The 22,342-nt window shown below is 39.3% G+C and overlaps 1 protein-coding gene across 8 annotated transcripts in view; it reads left to right on the top strand.

The window, feature by feature from the left end:
• Nucleotides 1-22,342, top strand: part of Larp4B (La-related protein 4B) — a 965,589-nt gene that overhangs the window by 508,596 nt on the left and 434,651 nt on the right. The gene's annotated exons all lie outside the window — the stretch shown is intronic.

Genomic DNA, 22,342 nt, shown 5'->3' with positions numbered 1-22,342 from the left:
CCACCTGGATTTCCTTTGTAGATCCTCTTGACAGCCCTATTATCTGGCTTTCTCTCAACATGTCCCAACCACCTTAATCTGTTGCTTTTTATTTCGGTTACGACACTTGGATGTCCATAGAGTTCTTCCAATTCCTTGTTTTTCCTTATTCTCCAAAATTCCCCTTCCTTCACTGGGCCAAAAATCTTTCTCAGTATTTTTCTCTCCCATCTGTTCAACAGTTCATCTGCTTTGGTCATTTCACAACCCCAATTTACCACTGGTCGTATTACTGTTCGATAGACTGTCAACTTTAATCTTCTACCAAGGCTGCGTGATCTAAACACTTTCAGTAAAGCTAAGCAAGCCCCATTGCTTGCAGCAATCCTCGCTTTTATTTCCTCTTTCATGTAATTATCTTTTGTCACCAGCACTCCTAAATACTTGAACTTTTCACATCTCTCGTAGTTAATCCCATTCAATTGTATGCACTAGTCTTCCCTAACTAGGGTCCTTCTAGATGCAAACAGGTAATGAGTTTTGGCATTATTCACTCCTAGGCCCATTTCTCCTCCTTCCTTTTCTAATCTATCCAGTCCTTCCTCTAGGTCTTTCAATCTTCTAGAAAGCATATCAACATCATCAGCATACGCCAGATTCTGTGTTACACGGTTGAACAGCGTACCGCCTGGATTACTGACCTCCACCTTTCTCATCACACGCTCCAAAACTACATTGAAGAGCAGGGTAGATAATACATCCCCTTGCCGCAAACCTTGGTTTACTTCAAACTCTTTGGTAAGATTTCCTTCTATTTTAACCATGCATTTAGTACCCGTTAGGTTCATTTGTACCAGTCTTATCAATTTAGTTGGGAACTCCATGTCCATCATTGTTTGATACAGTTTCCTCCTTTTCACACTATCATAAGCCTGCCAAAAATCCACAAACAACTGATGAACATCCACATTATATTCATAGCATTTCTCCATTATTTGCCTGACAGTGAAGATGTCATCTGTTGTTGATCTACCCTGTCGAAAGCCACTTTGGTAGTCTCCTAGAATCTGCTCAACCAGTGGAGTGTCATAGACAAAACCTTGGCTAAGACCTTATAGACCACACTAAGCAAAGATATACCTCTATAATTTTCACAATTTGCTTTATCTTTCTTCTTATGAATTGGGCAAATAATTGCTAAGCTCCAGTGCTCTGGCATTTGTTCTGTTTCCCAAACTTCCACAATTAGTTGGTGAACAAGTTGCGTCAACTGTTCACCCCCATATTTAATCATCTCAGTTGAGATATTATCACTTCCTGGAGCCTTATTATTCTTCAAGTACTTAATTGGCGTCCTTACTTCTACTGTAGACGGTACAGGCACTGGTTTTAAATCTAGGCTAGGATCTTGCCAAGGCTGCCCATCCTCTTCTTCCTCTTTTTCCAATGTTACAGTCTCTGCAGCCATATTCAACAGTTCGGTCAAGAATCCGATCTCTTCTCCCAATCATGTTTCCTTCTTTATCTCTACAGAATACAGCGTGTGGTTGAAAACCTTTCTGCAAGTCCTTTATTTTCCCATAGAACTTCCGTACATCTTGCATATCATATTGTTCCTCCAAATCTGTAATCCATTTCCTCTCTGCCTCTCTTCTTTCTCCTACAAATTCTGTTTGCCTCTTTCCTTTTCTTCCTAAATTCTTCTACATATGATCATGTTTTCCCACTAAACATTTTCTTCCTTGCTTCATTTCTCTCCTCAGTTGCTCTTCTACAATCATCATCAAACCATCCTTGCACTCAGTTTGGATTGGAATAAATTGGTATTGGTTACGGCAGATGGTGCACTGGCAATGTGAGGCAACAAAAACGGATTCATTGCCTTGTTACGAAATAAACTGAGGCTATGTTGCCCGGCGTTCATTGCATTTTGCACCAGTCAGCCAAGTTAGGAAATGTCATGGAAGTTGTTGTACGCGCTGTAAACTACCTAAGGCCCCACGGCTTGACACACCGGTAGTTTTTTTTTACAAACTATTTTACGCCCCACTGACACAGATAGGTCTTATGGTGACAATGGGACAGGAAAGGGCTAGGAGTGGGAAGGAAGCAGCTGTGGCCTTTACTAAGGTACAGCCTCAGCATTTACCTGATGTGAAAATGGGAAACCACGGAAAACAATCTTCAGGGCTGCCGATGGTGGGATTCGAACCCACTATCTCCCGGATATAAGCTCACAGCTGTGGTAAGGTTTTAAACAGGGACTCGCGATAGTTCTTAAATGAGAAAAACAAACATGAGTCAAAATTAGATCTTCAGTGGATAGCATACTTTGCGTTCCTAGTTGATATTACCAATCATATGAACGCTCTCAACGTTCCTATGCAGGGTGAAAATAATGGAGTATCTGATATGGTTGAGAAAATGGAAGCATTCAATAGAAAACTTATTCTTTGGAAAACCCAGCTCGTGTGCAAGAACGCAGCACATTTTTCAACAATGGACTCTGTTCGTGAATGTGTTGCATTTGAAGTGTGTTATTCAGTAATTGTAGACATAAAGAAACAATTTGAAGAAGTATTCTATTCTATCTTCTTCTACAAACATTTGCGAGGCCATTCACTGTTTCAGTCGATGTTGCTCCTGTTCACTTGCAGTTGGTCCTTATCAATCTCCAATCTACCGCATGCCTTCGAGATAAGTTCTTCCTCATCAAAAGACAAAATAATTTTACGAACACTTCCCGCAAGTAGACTTTCTAGCCTGTCAAAGCTCCCGCAATATTTGGTTCAACATGTACTTGTGAGAGGTTTTCCTCTGTAATGAAAGTTCACAAGCCATGGTTGCATGTGAGATTATTTGACGAAAGCTGTAAATCAGCTTGCACTTGTCTGTGTACTGCATGTTTGTGCCAGTTATTGGTTTCATCATTACTTTGACAAAGCATTGATAAGATACAATAGCATTTTGTATGTGACATATTGTTAAATAGAATTTATTGTCACAGGTTTACTCAAGCAAGGACACATCGTATGGATTTGTATTTGTTTATTGTATATAACACATAAACCACAATAAAATAAAATATATAATAATAAAATGTCCGGTGTGAAATTTTCGGACTCAGAGATGATGACCGCTACGATTAGATGGTGGGGAGGGAGAGCAGTATTCACCTCCTGAATGGCAAGTCTAGTCGGTCATGCCGGGAGGAGCAGTTCCGGAGGGGTGGCAACCTTAATGTGCAATCATGAGGCCAGCTCATTGCACAGCATATCAGTGTGCTGCTCAGGTGCAACATTCCTGGGCACCTCTGCCTTAGATGATTTGCGACTGCATGGTGATTGTCTTTTAAGTGAATTTTTAAAATACTTTTCTAGTGGTTGATTAATTGATTAGTAATGATTAGAGCCGGGATTTCCATGCAAATGCATGTTTGTAAATAAGCTGGTTACAATTCTCAAACTTCACAAATATTCGTTTTATGGCTTAACGATTCCAAATAACCGTTCTTTTTCCGTGCATGTTTGCATGTTTTGGCCTTTTTAGGACAAAATTCATGCATAATGCATATTTTGAAAATTTTGGATTTAATAGCGAATATTTGGACGTTTAATATTGCATAATATGACTTTTCTTGTGACTTTGGCGCATATATTATGCCAACTTGCATGATAGTGCCTTTTAGGAATGTTGGTTTGCAGAATTTGGGGCCTTTTTTCCACATTATACAGAATGTCTATTACTGAGAAACGGAGAGAATGTATTAATGGCATCCTACATGACAACCAAAATTAGTACATACTCCAATTAACCAAACACTTTATCTGCTGCTTGAGTAAACATTGACGTAAGCCGGAAGGCCCCACGTCGATCTGTGTAATTCTTGGGATTAAATTGTCCCAGTTATACATTGTTATAAATCGAACCATAAATTGTGCATTACTCATTGAAGGCTCATTCTTTCGTCTGTGTTAGACGAACAAAATAAAACTTGTATCGCATTTCTGTGACGCCGCGTTACTGAGCTCTGAACCCTCTTCCATTGTTATCCTGGATTTTCCTACCGGGAACTCTCACTCGTCACTGTTATCGCAGCAGGCTATCAATGCCAGTTATTGAGGAGATTCAAATGTGTCTGCCATCATCGCACGGAGAAGTATAGCTGCAGTAGCTAGATATCAGTTGAAAAAAGTTATCCGTTCAAATCCTGATTTTGATTCGTCAAGCTTATATAAGACGTATGGTAGTGAAAATGCAAAAGACATACAATTTGACCAAATGTCTTCAATTAACTATGCACTGTCACTTCTTGTGACGTAGAACTTCTGTGCTTAAGGATGTGCTGACAGATAAACGGACGAGCTTACATCAAGGCAATTTGGAGAAATTAGTTGTTGTACAAATGTTTCAAAAGGAAGTGAATTTTGATTGTGCATATTTACAGTTTATCGTGCATGTTTTGCTATATGATAGTGCATGAATGCATGCATATTTTGAGATTTGATAGTGCATGGAAATCCGGGCTCTAGTAATGATTAATGCAGTTGTTGTTGTTTGAGTCATCAGTCCATAGACTGGTTTGATGCAGCTTGCATGCCACCCTATCCTGTGCTAACCTTTTCATTTCTACGTAACTATTGCATCCTACATCTGCTCTAATCTGCTTGTCATACTCATACCTTGGTCTACCCCTACCGTTCTTACCACCTACACTTCCTTCAAAAACCAACTGAAAAAGTCCTGGGTGTCTTAAGATACGTCTTATCATTCTGTCTCTTCTCGTCAAATTTAGCCAAATCGATCTCTCACCAATTCGATTCAGTATCTCTTCATTCGTGATTCGATCTATCCATCTCACCTTCAGCATTCTTCTGTAACACCACATTTCAAAACCTTCTATTCTCTTTCCTTCTGAGCTAGTTATCGTCCATGTTTCACTTCCATACAATGCCACGCTCCACACAAGTCTTAAAAAACATCTTTCTAATTCCGATATCAATGTTTGAAGTGAGCAAATTTCTTTTCTTAAGAAAGCTCTTCCTTGCTTGTGCTAGTCTGCATTTTATGTCCTTACTTCTGCCATCGTTAGTTATTTTACTACCCAAGTAACAATATTCATCTACTTCCTTTAAGACTTCATTTCCTATTCTAATATTTCCTACGTCACCTGCCTTCGTTCGACTGCACTACATTACTTTTGTTTTGGACTTATTTATTTTCATCTTGTACTCCTTACCTAAGACTTCATCCATACCATTCAGCAACTTCTCGAGATCTTCTGCAGTCCCAGATAATATAACAATATCATCGGCAAATCTCAAGGTTTTGATTTCCTCTCCTTGGACTGTGATTCCCTTTCCAAATTTCTCTTTGATTTCCTTTACTGCCTGTTCTATGTAAACATTGAAAAGGAGAGGGGACAAACTGCAGCCTTGCCTCACTCCTTTCTGGATTGCTGCTTCTTTTTCAAAGCCCTCGATTCTTATCACTGCAGACTGATTTTTATACAGATTGTATTATGGAGTATTAGTAAATTAGTATTAGTAAATTAAATTGGTAGAATATGTATCGTACTAGCGGATGTACCCGTGCTTTGCAATGGAATTCTCAGAAATACTGTCTTTCTGCTTTTCCCATCTGAAGTCAACATAGGTAATTACAATTACATCAGAAGGAATGTCGCAATTAAAAGCAATGCTTTCTTATGAAATACACGATCAAATAAAAAGCTGCACATTTTCTCACTTTTAAAGAATAGTCCGAAGTTCCAGAGCTGGAATGACCAGGCTGCAGACAGTCGTCAACACTCTTCTACTGTTATTCCGTTAAGTCTGCACACTGCTCATTCCGATCAGTGCCTCAGAACAGGGACTGTATAGCTTGAAATCTATGATGAACAAGTGTGTTTACGTACCAGTAGTACCAGAGAATTTATGAACCAGGGGAATGGCATGCTAAAGAAGACATATCTCTCCAGCTACTTCCTGCCAATATTCAGGCAAGCTGTTATACTGGGTATGCAGCAGTAATCCATTCCATTGCAGATGATTGGCAGCAGAAGATACACGGCACATCACAACAAACAGTGGTCAATGCATTGTTATTCAATTTTATGAGCTTTCTATATTGTAGGCCTCTATTTAGTTTTCTTCCGACTCTGTGATATTACGGCATGTAATGTAAATTGAATCCTCCTTTCTTACCCCAACAGTATTACGTATGGATGCCTAGGGAGTCCTTCATTTTCATGGCCTTCGTGGCCCTTGTCTTTCTTAGGTTGATACCTTCATTTTTCAAAGTGTCGGACCCTATTTTTTTCTCTCTGATTAGTGTTAGAGGATGATCAGAAATTTTATTCTCTATAACCTTTGTTATGTAGTACTTTTCGATAGGACCAATAACATAGGTGATTAGAAATTAAATTTTAGGTCACGAACCTACTACGCTGGCGTAGCAGGGGAAGAGGTGATAATCCCATGTGGTGTGTCCCAATGTTGCGTACTAAATAGGTTTGTAATTAGTAGCAGCCGAGAGCGTTACGGCTTTTACGGTATCTGTGATTAGTAGCACTACATGAGACACAATGGGATGAGGGAACCCATGGTTCTGGCTTGCCAATGATTAGTACCCTCTATGAGGAACACCATGGGATAGTACGAGTCCCTGTGGTTAATAGCCATATGTGATGAACACCATAGGTTTGTGTTGCCTGTAAATGGCGCTGCAATGTGCAAAACCACGTACGTCTGTAATACATGTGCGAATTTCATTAACTGTGAGGAGTACCATAATTTGTGGAATACTGCGAGTCTACTCTACTCTTGGTTAGTACCGCAACATGACAAATACCATGGTTCCACTTTCCTAGCGATAAGTACCATTGTGAGGGGCCGCTGACTTGGACCCCTTTCGACTGCAAGTATCATCGATTTAGTATTGTGCTCTAGGAGTCCCTTGGTCAGTAACAGTATTTTTCTATGCCAGCTTCTGTGCATGTGAGGCACTGTGGGTCGGTTCCACCGTTCGTTTTTAAATTCATATCCATCCATTCTTCATCCTCACGGTTTGAATTGTGGTCAGTGGATGTTTTGGGGATTTTAATTTGTCATTTCATTTTGTCTCATTTCATACCATTAGGGGCTGATGACCTAGATGTTAAGCCCCTTTAAACAACAACAATCATCATCATAAATTGTAGGAGTCTTTTCCTAAACTACCATTCCAACCAGGGTGAATAAAATTATAGCGTAGACTGTATAGGTGGGCCAGTTTAAGGTTGCACATGACAGCTGCGCGAAATGTTGGTCACACTGCAGAGGTGCACGGAGCAATGTTGCAGCTGTAAAAACAGCTGATTGCACGACACGTGAGATTTTGGAAACGTGAGAGAAATTTGTTAATGTAATCGCTACGATAAATGATGCAAATGAAATCGGCAGACAATAGCATTTTCAACACCCCAATTTTTACAATAAAATATATCATTAAATGATACGAGATAAATCTACTGCGAAGTTCTTATCATGATATTGCTAACACAAAAGATTTAGAGTAAAATCTATTAAATGTACGAAAATTCAGAGTTGTTGTTCTGCTTACGTTATTCACATTGGTAGAGGCTCTATACCAGAGGTGCTCAGCTGGGCACCCGTTGAGGCTAACCCAATGCGACGGGGATGGTGCGACGTAAGTGCGGGCAGCTTAACGTCGCAGTGAAGCGGGAGAGTGGACATACTTTGCAGTCAAGGGAGGGAACACTGACGTTCAATTCTTCTCCTCCACTACTTTTTTTTTTTTTTTTTTTTTTTTTTTTGCTAGTTGCTTTACGTCGCACCGACACAGATAGGTCTTATGGCGACGATGGGACAGGGAAGGGCCAGGAGTGGGAAGGGAGCGGCCGTGGCCTTAATTAAGGTACATCCCCAGCATTTGCCTGGTGTGAAAATGGGAAACCACGGAAAACCATTTTCAGGGCTGCCGACAGTGGGGTTCGAACCTACTATCTCCCGAATACTGGATACTGGCCGCACTTAAGCGACTGCAGCTATCGAGCTCGGTCCTCCACTACTAAGCGATATGCTGATTGGAGTGCAGTATTTAACATAAAGTGCTATAACTGCTAAAAACTGACCTTTTCAAGATATTCTGGATTGGTTTATACTACGCTGGATATAGAATCAGTTTTATTTTCTTATATTTACTTATTCATTCAAAGAAACCGACACACATTTTTTTTTTGTTACAATTTACGAAGGTGCAGGATACGATTTACAACTCCTAGGATGAACATGACAGCAGCATTTTTAAAATAAGTAAACTTCCTGTTATTCATTGAGCAAAAAGTAATATTACATAATTTAGCAAGTTCACTGCTTGATTTTGCACACTGTTGTAGTGTCATCTGACTTTCTTTCTTAACTGAATTTCTGAAAATAGTATTTAAAATTTAACAGGCGTTGAGGATAATAGCTAGCCTCTAAATGGCAAGAGGGAATTTCATCACCAGCGAGGACAGATAATTACTATCCAAGATGAAAAGTACAACAATAATATTGATATACCTACCAGATACACGGTATGCTTTCAAACAACCTCAAGCCACAGCTTATCCACCTTAACTGCATATTTTATTAGAAATGTTTCTAAGGCACCTCTTTAAATTTAATGGTGCAAATTGTAATACATAACATACATCAAATATTTTTGTGAAGTTGTAGGCCTAACTCTATTGTATCCAGTCAAAATACATAAACTGCAATGAACGTAAGTAACTTGCTTCTTGCAACGTAAATTGAAAACTACGTGGATTTATGCCCTCTTTCTTTCATTACCGTATTTTGTACCTCCATTTCAAACTCTGGTATGGCTGCAGTGATCGAGACTGACCTTCATGACCTGTGAAGTAGCCACAAAATCGCTGTGGTTGAATCTCATCGCCTGCCTGTCTGCCCGTTTAGTGCTGGGCGCCTCTGCTCTATACCCTCCTGATCACTGCCATCACTACAGTCACCTTGGTTGTCGTCATCCAGGCAGATCAACTCCTGACAGTGACTGATGCCATCTATTGCCATTGCCGAGTTAATGTTGCGACATGGCTAATTTTCTTTCTCCACGAAGCTGCATCCACTAGAGCAACACACTCCCGGAACAGCCTTTCCACTTCAGTAATTGTGGAGGACTTGTTATTTGTGCGTATGTAATGTCTCACTTCACTCCATACCAACTCAGTAGGGTTAAAGGGACAGTGGTACGGTGGCAACCTAACAACCTCGTGCCCTTCTTCCTTCGTTACCTCATCGACTACATACGTCGGTAAAGCCAGTTTGTTTTGTTTCACCAGTGCATATAAGGCTAATTTAGTCATACCCATATGCGCTGGGATATTTCTTGCCAGCAGCCATTCCACTAATAGTTCTTCACAGGCGCTCAAAGTGGGGGTCTCATCCATTATTACGGAGTGGTAAGGTGCATTGTCCATAACAATGACAGAAGTGCCTTCGAGCAGTTACACTAGCTTCTTAAACCAATCTAAAGAGCGAACATGGTCCATATCTTCGTGATAATCAGTTTTCTTTTTCGATCGAAACATTAGAAGACCACCTTCCACAAAACCACTGGATGAACCTGCGTATGCTGTTATTAATTTGGCGCTCTTCCCAGTCAGTTGATCACTGGAGCTTTTAGGACTGTCACCAGTCAAAGATTTAGTAAGGCACTCCCCAGCATTCACCCATGTCTCATCCAACCATATGACCTCGTGGAGATCCTTACCGACAAGTTTATTCAGAAAAATGCTGTGGCTCGCAGTACCGATTTTAAGGAAGTTTTGCCGCCAGAGTAAAGCATATCCTGTCTAAGGGAGATTAGTAATTTTGTCGTGATAAGGTATTCGTTCCTGCTGTAATGATCGTACACGTGTCTTCGTATTGCATCAGCCTGGAAAGAACCTATTTCTGTTGCGTATTCCGGCTAAGAAACAAGTCCCCACGCACTATTTCTCATCCCTGACTGTTAAGAGGCACTCCTGGGTGCAAAGGATTATTACGTCGTGATTCATCACTATGTTGTTGTTCCTGTGACATCGCACTGCACTAGTTACAAAAAACTTCAGTTATCCCACAAAAAAATACACTTTCATCAATGCGCGAATCATACGACCACGTACTAGCGACGACAGACAAGCGGCAACACTTATCTACAGAAGTAGAGGTAGTTGTAGATGACACCACTATACTAGCCATATTGCCAACAACCACCAAATGAAAATAGTTCACCTTTATTTTGCACCTTGCTTAAACATTCCATTGAAAAAAAAAATGCTCAGTCTTTTGTGAGTAAATAAAAGGTTATATGTACTATACAAAATAAACTATGAACTAAAAAAATGCATAACTGCATCTGACAAAAAGTAGTGGATTGGTCGTTCTGATTGACGGGTTACGTTAATTATTTTTTTTGTAGCAGTGCCTACATGAACCACAACTGTTAAGTGAAACCTTGTACTGGTCCATCTATATTCCATGTTGCCCGACTTTACATACAGATTTTCATTAAATTCCGTTTACTCATTTTCTCATAGCTTGGGGTTGGTATGGACAAAAATTCAAATTAATGAATATCTGTTATAGCCGGTACGATAAAAATGTGTAAGACCTAAATGATCGGAAATTTAATATTATATAACTTGTGTAGTATTTATCGATAGAACCACTAACGTAAATATTTGAGAATTACATTTTAGGCCTTCCCCTACTACCATTTCACTCGGCATGAACATTATTATTTATGGCCTAGATAATAGCGACTTTTTCTCGGACTTTACATACTGATTTTTATTAAATTATTTTCAGTAGTTTTCTCATGATGCATGTACACTAGCGTCAGAAAGTTTAGACTCGCCCATGAATTTTCAATTACCATGAAATATAGAGGCTATTTGTTGAAAATCAACATGGAAATACCTATGGTTTTAGAACTAGTTTTATTACACATTTCACTAGATTTCCCTTTACACTGATCATTCACAGGGAGCTAGAAACACAATCGCACTGCCTGTTCATCAATGTGTCCACCCTTCGCTTTGATTACTGCTTTACAGATGCATCATGGCATTCTAGCTATTAATTTTTCCAAAGTCTGTGTTTATACATCCCCAGGTTTCTAACAGACATTGTCACAACCCATCCGCACTGCCAGGCGCCATTTGTTTCACTTTCCTGTCCAAGTTCTTCCCACAAAAGTTCAATAGGTGACAGATCAGGTGATTGAAGAGCCCAGACTATTAATTCCAATTTTCCTTCAGCTTCTTTCCTTTCCAGATACTGCTTGCACAAATGAGAGGTGTGTTTAGGATCATTACTTGCTTTAGAACAAATCCTTCACCAATCAGCTTAATTCCAGATAGCACGGCATTGTGCAAAAGAATACGGTGATATTGTTTCTTTTCCAGTAGGCCTATTCCCTCCACTTTCACCAAATCACCAACCTGATTATTTCCAAAACATCCCCACACCGTCACATTTTCTCCTCCATGCTTCACAAACTGAATTATGCAGGATTCCATAACCTTTCGCCAGGGCGGCGACGATTGGAACTAAATTTTTCAAATTTAGATTCATCCGTCCAAAGCACCCATTTCCATTGTTCAGTGGTCCATATAGCATGCATTTTGGCCCATTGTAGCCTTTTTGCTTGTGTACAGTTTTCAACAATGGTTTCAGTGCTGCTAAGCGACCAAACAATTCCACCTCAAGCAAACAATTTTTCACTGTTGTCACAAACACAGGTTGTTTCATTTATCTCTGAGCAAATATCCACTGCTGTACGCCTTCTGTCAATCTTACTGAGGATTAAAATGTGGATATCTTCAATTTTAGAAGTCTTCTTTGGACGTCCATTGCGTGGTCGGTCCTCATGACTACTAGTTACCTCTCTCTTTCACTGCTCTGCAAACGCTGCACTCTGAAATTTGCAATTTTTCTGCAATTTTCTGGTTCCAATAGAGTAAAATAATATATTATTATTTTCTGGTTCGACCACCCAATTTCTTTATAACCACAAGCCTTGGCTCTGTTTTCTTGGGTTATATTAGCCTTCTTCCCTATATTCAATTGTTTGATGTGTGTTATTACCGTAGTTATGCCCAGATAACAACAATGTAGAAAAACAATCTGGTACAGAGATTAACATACAACTGCTCAGGATAACTTCTGTAGGCTGTCGACTTCCAAGGCAGCGAGGAAGCAAGGACAAGTAATCACGTGAGAGAGGCATGTTTATTACCTGGGAAAGGGCCGGAAGTTACCAGGCAGTAAGAGCTGGGGACCATAAATCAGTCAGCTTCTTTGAAAAGATAAAGTAAAATCTTGCACTATGCACTGAAATAGCTTTATGAAAGTGCTGAAAGCATCCATACATACATACATCCAGTAACAGAACTAAAGTACCACTTATCAAACAGAAAACAATTACTTAAGAAAATTATTAATTTTCGGAGTCTAAACTTTCTGATGCTAGTGTACATACATAGAAATTACAGAAAATTTAAAAGCGCATTTCCTTGTTACTGTGGACACGACCTATGCAGAAATATCCTTTCTCTTTCAATGCTGAGCAATGTACAGACAAAACTCTTATATATAGATTGTTCCTTTATTATGTTTCAGTCTTGCTGTATATATTCTATTCCTCTCTAGTAGTCAGCATGCAAAATAATTATGATACATAGTGGTTATACAGGATATTCGAAAATTCAATGCCCCAAGTGATGGATATGGAGACAAATATATTTCGTTTAACAATTTGTTCATCAGGTATTTAGATTGAGTGAGCATGCGTAAGTATGCCAGTAGCGAAGGAGATAAACAATCCACAGTGTTGTCACATCATGCTCTTTGACATTGAGCCATTAAACAGCATGTAGTACTGTAGTGCCTACATGACTTGGCAGTATCAATATCAGGTGTTGCACATTAGAGAACTGCTAGACATGCACTTTGTTTACACAGTGCAACTGAAGGCAATGGTTGAAGAAGAGCCCACTGAAAAGGGTCCCTACCTGCTACATCATGAGAACAATTAAGTACTGAAAAACATTTATTATTGTTTTATTCTAAATTATACCCTGTGACCTCCTGCTTATGCCGTACTTGCATAACGTGGGTTAGTTTAACGAAAAATATATAGTCTCCATATGATTGGCAATTGAATTTTTGAACACCCTGTATTCTGAACAAATTTGTGAGCAAGATTTGCTGTGGACATTGTGTATTTCTGACAACTGACGGACAACATCCAACGAAGAGATTTGCAGGTAACACAGGACAGCATAAGCTAAGTAAGGAGACACACGCGCACTCTCTCTCTCAAATTCCCATCTCTACTCATGAACCTCAAGGCTTTTTTTCTTTGAGACTGCGCGCTAATACAGAAAGGTCTTACAGTGTTACTATGCTTAATCCAAACCAACTCCATGAGGGCAACTCCTGAGCACATGTTGTAGGGTTTCATACTCGCTGCAGTGGCTTGTGCTCGTAGATTGCCCAGGTAGAGTGCGCACTGGGGTGACCATTGCAGTCATTTTCAGCATGTGTGTGTAGTCTGAGAATGACAGCCCACTGCATTTCACCATCCATGAGTTCGCGGATGGTACTTCGGTGAATACGGGAACCCCTCTCCCTTTGTGAGGGTAGTTACTCCAAGCATTAAATTCCCTTAGTTGTAGAATCTCTCGGTTCTTCTTAACACTTCTGGGCCTGTCATCAGTAGAGCCCGGATTGTATGTAATATAAAAATGAGAAATATGTACATAAATATATAGCTAAAATTCATTAAATATATAGCTAAAATTTATTAATTATGTAGATAAATATGTAATAAATATGTAATTTAATATGAACAAATTTGTGAGCAAGATTTAGTGTGATTCGTCGACATTTTAGTTTTCCTTATAGCTGCAGGTTATATGGGAATAGAATATGTAATTACATATAATCCGGGCTGTAGTCATCAGTACTTACCTGTAGCTCTGAGAAGCAGTAATTATTAGTGGCATTATAATCTGTGAGAGCATTAGCATGAATAGTTAAATGATTTTTGTACATAGAAGAGGAAGAAAATATGAAAAAATGAAAAGTGGAGATGTTATTCAACCTCCAATTTTTACTTACGAGGTGCAATTAATAACTAAATTTTTTTCCAAGTAGCCTTACGTCGGTTAGGATGTTCTTATTTATAGAAAAAGACCTTTCAACTCCACATGAAGTCACTGGCGCATATTTCAAATTGCCCAGCAAAGAAATATTTAATTGTAGACTTGTTCAAGCAAGGGAGGTCCATATTAAGAGAGAGGAAATTTGATCTCGTGAAACACAGATATGTTTATTAGAAAATTTTTTAAAAGACTTTTGTATGGAGTGTAGGCATTTAAGGAAGTATATCATGGGCAATAACCTAAGAAGAAAGAAGAAAAAGCGCTTTTGACATGTGACATTAAACAGAGGACAGCTCGAGATATCAAAGACTTGCACCGTCAACATAGTTATTTTGACAGAATACCTTACCTTAAATTATTAAATTATTTTTAATGTTAGACACATACTGGATTTTAAACTATTTTCAAATGTTTAACTTAAAAATGTAAATCATTGTAAAATTAGTGAAAAAATAATTGTTTTCTTTCAAATGTGCAATATCCTTCAATTTAAAATAAGTAATATTTATCAAAATAATTATTCATCGAAATACTGTACGTAAAAAAATGTAATTTAAAACACCTGGAATAATGGTCCTTTTAGTGTGATTCGTCGACATTTTAGTTTTCCTTATAGCTGCAGGTTATATGGGAATAGAATATGTAATTACATATAATCCGGGCTGTAGTCATCAGTACTTACCTGTAGCTCTGAGAAGCAGTAATTATTAGTGGCATTATAATCTGTGAGAGCATTAGCATGAATAGTTAAATGATTTTTGCTGGTCAAGCAGATCATCTTTGAAATGTGATCTATTCAGAGATAAACGGTAATACTGTAATTTCTAACATTGCCTAAACAGTGCAAACAGTATAGCTACATAAGGCCTATGGACATTTTGTTTGTACATAGCCTAATGTGACTAAGTTGTATGACAATGACAAGAGTGAGAGAGGCAATGAAACATCACAAAGTGTTTTCCTACAAAGAACGAGCCATTTCTTCGGTATTGTATAGTATGTAAGAAAAGTCTCTATTGTTAACAATTATTTTAGGGCATATTGTACTTCAGTGTCCTGTATTATGCTACAACTTTCATTAGAGTAATATGCAGTAAAATGTTCAGAGTTTTGAAAAACCCACCTCCTATTCTTTAAGACTCTACATCATCTCCGTCCATATTAGGTAGAGTTTGTGGGACTACTGTATTTAGTAGCTGAAGATGTTCTCGGAGGAGAATGAAACGTCCTACAATTATTAGTACGACTGAATTCCATTTAAATTGGAAATGAATCAGTATTGAAACAGTGGACCAATACGATTAACCAAATGCTTTAATATGACAATACCAGACAGCTTGCTGTTTTCAGCGAGAAAGTCGATAGTGCTGCTACCTACATGGGTTTATGTGACCAACTCTTCAATAACAAATTGCCATCTGTAGGATTCTTGGCGCACTGGCGTGTTGTTGATCATGTGTTAGTGTTTGTCACTAAATCTTACATTGCAGTTATATTCCAAGAAAAGTGTTGTGCGCTGAACAAATTACCCACCAAGGTAATGGGCATGGGAACTGATAAGGGCCGCAAGTATTTAAAAAAAAAGTAATGACCTCGCATTGTCTTTAGGTTACGTTCTATGCCCCTTATATTAAGAAAATCAATCAAATACTCTACTGAAATGTTAGTGGGACGTAAAACTATTAATATTAACAAATGTGGAGCTCTAGTATACTCAAACTTGAGGGTCCACATTGTTAAACATTACCATAAATTTCACAATCGAAGACTTGTGGGCCTGTTGCGTAATGGTTATCGCGGTAGTCTTGAAATTGGAAATTGAAGGCCATGAGTTTTGAATCAAGTCACCTTCTTTTATACTGTAAGAGAATAATTTTCTTTTCTTCCCACTAACTACTTGTACGGTTTTTGGAGACGTCGAGGTACCGGAATATAGTCCCGCAGGAATTCTTTTGCATGCCAGTAAATCTGCCTACATGAGGCTGATGTTTTTGAGCACCTTCAAATGCCGCTGGACTGAGCCAAAACAAAACCTGCCAAATTTGGATCAGAAGGCAATCACATCAACCGTCTGAGCAACTCAGCCCGGCGCAAGAAAATTATTTAAGTGTATTATTGGACACGTAGCTCGACAAGACTACAACAGGTGGACCTCTAGGATTGTTCACTGGAGACCATGGGGACACAAGAGAGGCATTGGAAGACCCCTGAAGAGATGGCTCGACGACATAAAGCTGTTGGCTGGAACACGCTGGTTCCAAGTGGCTCAAGACCGAAGACGATGGAAGCACATGGAAGAGGCCTATATCCAGCAGTGGATTGAAATAGGCTAGAAAAGAAGAAGAAGAAGATGATTATTGGCATTGGCTTGAGCACCAGTCCAACTAATTTAATACGTGTGTATGGTAATTCTTTATGCATAAATTTGTGAAAGAGACTTCAGGAAATTCTGAGCACTTCTTCCTTGTTAGGAACATCGTAGTTCACTCACGTAACCCCAATATGTGTTATATATGTTATGTACTAGCTGATGTGCCCGTGCTTCACTACGGGATTCTCGGAAAGACTTTCTTTGCGGTTTTCCTAACTGAAGTCAATTTAGGACATTGCAAAAACGTCGGTAGGAATGTAGCAATTAAAAGCAATGTTATATAAAGTATTCGATCAAATGAAAAACCGCACATTTTCTCACTTTCAACGAACAGTACTAAGGTGGCGATCTAACAGTCCAAAGTCCCAGTGCTGGAATGACCAGGCCGCAGACACGCATGAACACTCCTCTGGCATTATTCCATTAAATATGCACACTGCTCATTCCAATCAGTGACTCAGAGTAGGGAATAAATAGCTCGAATGTTATGATGAACCAGTTTGTTATGTACCAGTAGTATCAGAAAATTTATGAACCAGAGGAATGGCATGCTAAAGAAGACTATCTAACTCCCCCAGCTACTTCCCGCCAACATTCAGGCAGGCTGCTAAACTCGGTACGGCCGGGCGAGTTGGTTGTGCGGTTAGGGGAGCGCAGTGGTGAGCTTGCATCCGGGAGGTAGTGGGTTCGAACCCCACTGTTGACAGCCGTGAAGATGGTTTTCCGTGGTCTTCCAGTTTCACACCAGGAGAATGCTGGGGCTGTACTGTAATTGAGGCCAGGGCCACTTCCTTCCTACTCCTAGCCCTTTCCTATCCCATCGTCGCCATCACACCTATCTGTGTCAGTGCGACGTAAAACAAATTCAATAAAATCCTCGGTATACAGCAGAAATCGCATCTATTCCACTTGGACGACTGCCTAAATGCAGATCAGTATTGATTGATTGAAAGAGTGGCAACCGAAGACACAAAGCACATCACAACTAACAACGGTCAATGAAATGTTATTTTTGATCAACGTTATGAGATTTTTATATTATAGGCTTTCACATTTTCTTTTGCTCTGTAATATAAAGGCGTCTTACAAAATTATTTATAGCTTAGACTTTGGTTCCTTATTCCCTGATTTTACACATCGATTTTCATGAAATTCTGTTCACTCATTTTCTCATGACTTGGCGCTGATTTGGTCTTGGCAAAAAAAATCCAAATTCACGAATATGTCTTAACATAACCGGTACGGTAAAAATGTATAAGACATGTATGATCAGAAATTTAATATTGTGTAACTTTTAGTTATGTAGTATTTGTCGATAGGGCCACTAACAACACATTTGATAATTAAATTTTAGGTTTTCCCCTAAACTACCATTTCACTCAACGTGAATTAAGATTTTTGACGGTCTAGATTGTAGCGACTTATTCCCTGACTTTGCATACCAATTTTCATTAAGATAGGACCATAAATAACAAAAATATTTGAGAGATATATTTTAGACCTTCCCCTAAATTACCATTTCTCTCAGCGTGAATAAGATTATTTATGGCCTAGATTGTAGCGACTTATTCCCGGACTTAACATATCGATTTCTATTAAATTCTCTTCAGCCGTTTTCTCGTGATGCCTGTACATACGTACAGACAGGCAAAAATTACGGAAAATTAAAAAGTTAATTTCCTTATTACTATGGACACGACAGATAAAGAAATACCATCCTTTTTAAATTCTGAGCAATGTCCAGACAAAATTTGTGTGTGTGTGTGTGTGTGCGCGCGCGCGCACACTAGCTGATGTACCCGTGCTTCGCTACGGGATTCTCAGAAAGACTGACTTTGTGGTTTTCCTAACTGAAGTCAACATAGGTATTACAAAAACGTCAGTAGGAAAGTAGCGATTAAAAGCTATGTTATCATATAAAATACTCAATCAAATTAAAAACTGCACATTTTCTCGCTTTTAACGAACGGTACTACGGTGCCGATCTAACAGTCCAAAGTTCCAGAGCTGGGATGACCAGGCCGTAGACAACCGTAAACACTTCTCTGCCATTATTCCATTAAATATGCACTGCTCATTCCAATCAGTGCCTCAGGGTAGGGATTGAATAGCTTGATTGCTTTGATGAACCAATGTGTTACGTCCAGTAGTAACAGAAAATTTATGAACCAGAGAATGGCATGCTAAAGAAGGTTATCTAACTCCCAGCTACTTCCCGCCAATATTCAGGCAGGCTGTTATACTCGCTACGACTGGGCGAGTTAGCCGTGCGGTTAGGGGCGCGCAGCTGTGAGCTTCTATCCCGGAGATAGTGGATTCGAGCCCCACTTGCAGCAGCCCTGAAGATGGTATTCCATGGTTTACCATTTTCATACCAGGCAAATGCTTTGTGGCTGTACCTTAATTAAGGCCAAGGCCGCTTCCTTCACACTCCTAGCCCTTTCCTATCCCATCTTCGCCATAAGACATACCTATGTCGGTGCAACGTAAGGAAAATTTTAGAACAATACTCGGTACGCAGCAGTAATCATGTCTATTGGAGTTGGGTGGAAACAGATGACACAAAGCACATCACAACAAACAATGTAATGTTATTGTTGATCAATTTTATGAGCTTTCTATATTGTAGGCCTTCACATTTATAGCAAAGGATGTAGTTCCTTATTCTCCGACTTAACATACCTATTTTTATTAAGTTCTGTTTACCAATTTTCTTGTGACTCGGCGCTGATATGGACTTGGTGAGAAAAATCCAAATGCATTAATATCTCAGTGATAATAGCCTGTACGGTAACAGTGAATAAGACATAAATGATCGGAAATTTGATACTCTATAACTTAAGTTATGTAGTATTTATATCGATACGACCACTAATAACATGAATACTTGAGAATTAAATTTTAGGCCTTCCCCTAAAATACCATTTCACTCAGCGTAAATGCAATTATTAATACCCTTGATTATAGCGACGCATTTCCCGACTTTGAATACCGATTTACATTGAGATAAGACCACTAATAACATAAATATTTGAGAATTACATTTTAGGCTTTCCCCTAAAGTACCATTTCACTCAGCGTGATTAAAATTATTTATAGCCTAGATTGTAGCGACTTATTCTCCGACTTTATTGATTTTCATTAAATTCTCTTCAGCTGTTTTCTCGTGATGCGTGTACGTACAGACAGAAATTACGGTAAATTAAAAAGTGCATTTCCTTGTTACTGTGGACACGACTGATACAGAAATACCATCCTTTTAAAATTCTGAGCAATGTACAGACAAAACTCTTATTTTATATATATTTCAGTCTTCAGGGGTAAAATAGGAAATTCAAAGAACAGCAAAAGCGAGATAGTTGCACGCAGCGAGTTCCCCTGTAGATTTTGGGAAGATCAGCCGTACCGAAGGAGGAGTCAGAATAATGGACCAAAACTCCTGTTCCTTAATTACGGCTTATCTTTCCCAAAATTTTAATAAATCATGGATGTTAAGTTATATGCCCCCTCTAGCGCTTTGACTGAATGGTTAGGGCTTCTTGTCCCCCCATTTTATGATACCTTCATTCTTCAGTGTTGGACCTCTTCCATTTCCCTTCAGATTAGTGTTAATAGCGGATGGCTGGCCAGTAGTACATCCTCTTAAAATAATCACCACCACGGAATGGTCAGTGTGCTGGCCTTCGGTTCAGAGGGCGCTGGCACGATTCCCGGCTGAGTCGGAGTTTTTAATTGTCTGTTAATTCCTGTAGATCGAGGGCTACGGGTTTGTGTTCATATTCATACACATCTTCAAGTATATACAGCACATCATATGAAAAACAACCTCAGAAACATGCAATAGTGAGTACGGTAAATATCCCTCCACATATAATTGCTATTATGAAAGGCATCCGGCCGGAAAACTATGCTGAGTCCATACAAAATCCTGCGCTAGGATGGATGTCAACGTGTATGGAGACGCCGTGGTGAGCAGAACATGCCAAATGTTGTCCAGGAAGACGACCAATTCGGACAAGGTTCTGTGATGCTGTGGGGTGGAATCAGTATTGGTAGCTGAATGGATCTTGTCATCGTCCGTGGTAAACTTACCACTGCGGAGTACATCGAGCAGATACTGCTACAGCCTGTGTTGGTTGCTGCATACGTTATAGGTCCTGAATTTGTACTCTTGCACGACAATGCCAGGGCTGATGTAGTGTGTATCACCAGAGCTGTCTTGCGAGAACTGGACATTCAAGAGATGAAATGGCCAGCAGTGAGTCCCAACCTTAATCCCATTGAGCATGTGTGGGATAGGCTTGACAGAAGTGTCCGTGGGCGTCCTGTTCCATCACAACTCTCAAAGACCTTGGAACAGGCTCTCATTGAAGAATGGGACCTGATACCGCAGCATGACCTCCGTCGACTTATACGGAGCATGCCACATAGGTGCCAAGCTGTGAAAAATGCTCATAGGGGCATACACTATACTAAAGCTGTCTAACTGTGATAAAAATCCACCCTGGAGGACTGTTATCACTTTGCTTTTGCTCCTATTTGGACATTTGTTTGTGTTCTGAAAATCAGTTCAAATCCATCGATGTTCTTTTATACGTCAACGGTAAAGAATAAAGGTATGGTTGGTAGTATACCTGGGTGTGAGGTATTGTTTCGTGGAGCATGGGATAGTTCAAAAACATGTTCCCTTAATTGTCTTGAACTGTATATTTATAATTAGGCGTAACCATGATCTGTACATTAGCACTTAATCAACACGCAATAAATATAAAATAGCATCATACTAGATATATATTTATGATGGCAGGAAGACACTCTATGTGTACTTAGTAATCTTAGAACAAAAAGCATAGAGTAACGACAGCGAGGACTGCACTACTATTTGTAGTGACTCCCATGACCAATAGTTAGAATGCATATATGTTAAATTGCTCTCATTGTGTATCAGCAGAAATTACCAGCTCTCGCCGTCAACACATGGTATACCACTTTGAAACTATACCTAGTTAAGCACTGACATTAATACTTGGTTTTAGATTCTTCTTATGTGCACAAACATGCTGTTAGTTTATGCCTTGTAACCAGGCCATAGATTACTGAAAGTTGCCATGAGATATTTTCATACAAATCTGATGTCTAGTGATCATGTTGGCTGAGTCTACCTTGAACAAGCTCTCAGATCCAGGTAAAATTCCTTGATGATGTGACCAGGAAACAAATCTGGTGTCTCCGGGTAAGAGGCAGACACACTACCTCTACACCAAGGGGCTGGAAGTAATTTACATAACAAGCTGTTGATCTGCCTGAGAGTCGTTGGCATTTATCATTGCTCTGCTGTAGAATTTCATGCAAGTCTTTCTTGTACACAATTATGTAGTCGGTGTGTTATAGTGTTTCAGTGTAGGATGCTGCCACGTTGTTTTGAAGGGATCCTTTTTTTGCGAAAGATGTTATTGATATTGGAAGAGCACGTTTTCAAAGCTTGATTAATATACTGTTTTCAACATTCATGCCTGTGTACACCAAACTCAATTATGACTTTACCATGGTAAAATGGATAGCTCACTGTGGTTAAGTTGAATTTCTGTTGCATCAAGCTCTGTTTTAGATTTTTTGACGTTTTACCATGGTTAACATTTTACCGGTTGTGAGTGAGTGGTTAAGCTCTTAACAGAGGCTTTAAGGCCTGCATGCTCTCCAGAACCTCAAAAGTATGTGGTATATTGCATGTATTGAATGTGTCATGATCTGATTTATAAGTTGACTGGTCATGAGAA

The sequence above is a fragment of the Anabrus simplex genome, chromosome 5, assembly GCF_040414725.1.
Source record: "Anabrus simplex isolate iqAnaSimp1 chromosome 5, ASM4041472v1, whole genome shotgun sequence".
Lineage (NCBI taxonomy): Eukaryota > Metazoa > Arthropoda > Insecta > Orthoptera > Tettigoniidae > Anabrus > Anabrus simplex.
This window is presented reverse-complemented; position numbering and strand designations above follow the sequence as displayed.